Consider the following 955-nt stretch of genomic DNA (forward strand, 5'->3'; position numbering starts at 1 on the left):
ATTTAGGTACGCAGCGTAATTTAAGTCAGTTTACTAATAAGATGACAACACAATTACAGTTTTACATAATAAATTATCCCATTCACATAAAATATAGTATATTCATGTCCATGATTCTATCCTATATTTCAATTAAAAACAGTAACCATAAGTGATATAATTGGGGTGGTGTGTTTGGATGTTTGAGTATTAAATAAAAGAGTTGAATTTGTTAAAAGAAATTCGACATTCACTATTTTAGTCAAGGCAGATTAAATTTCTTAATTTTAACCAAGTACTCTAGATTTCCAGTTCAATCAACATCTGAATATATTAAATCAAGCAAAGGGAAGGATCGTTGCAGTAGCAGAAACTGAACTTGATCTTGTATTCACTACGTAAAATCAAAATGTTAAGTAAACTCAAAAAAGGGAGATATTTTTAGCAGCAAAATATAAACTTGATCTTGTATTCAATGTGATGTATAATATAAAATGTACAGGTGTTACTGTAGTACAAGATATTTTGAATAGCCCTTTGGGCAGCAACATCTATTCATGGCTAGATAGTGATTCAAAATATTGAGGCTATACTGATTAGGTAAACAAAAATTATGTAAATCGTAAATGTGCAAACAGTGCATTAAACTTCATACCTTTGTTATTGTGCGAAAATTTTACGACTTGAGGCTATACTGATTTTGCAGAAATACTTGTTACGTAATACTCTTCTTTCACCTATTCTTGTTTTAACGCCTCCTTTATTAAGTTCTTTTATAATATGATGTGATTAGTATAGTTGGAAAGTGGTTATAGTGGGGCATTATGGATGATTTGTGAAGGGAGAAGTGAAGTAGTTAGAACAACTTGTGTTGACTCCTCCCAAAAGGTTTGAGCAAAACAAGGTCACACTGAAGGTGCCAAAGATGTACGTACCAAAGGGGACCTATATGGCGGGCGATAATTTCACCCAGGCT

This window comes from Nicotiana attenuata, unplaced genomic scaffold (genome assembly GCF_001879085.1).
Source record: "Nicotiana attenuata strain UT unplaced genomic scaffold, NIATTr2, whole genome shotgun sequence".
In the NCBI taxonomy this organism is placed as follows: domain Eukaryota; kingdom Viridiplantae; phylum Streptophyta; class Magnoliopsida; order Solanales; family Solanaceae; genus Nicotiana; species Nicotiana attenuata.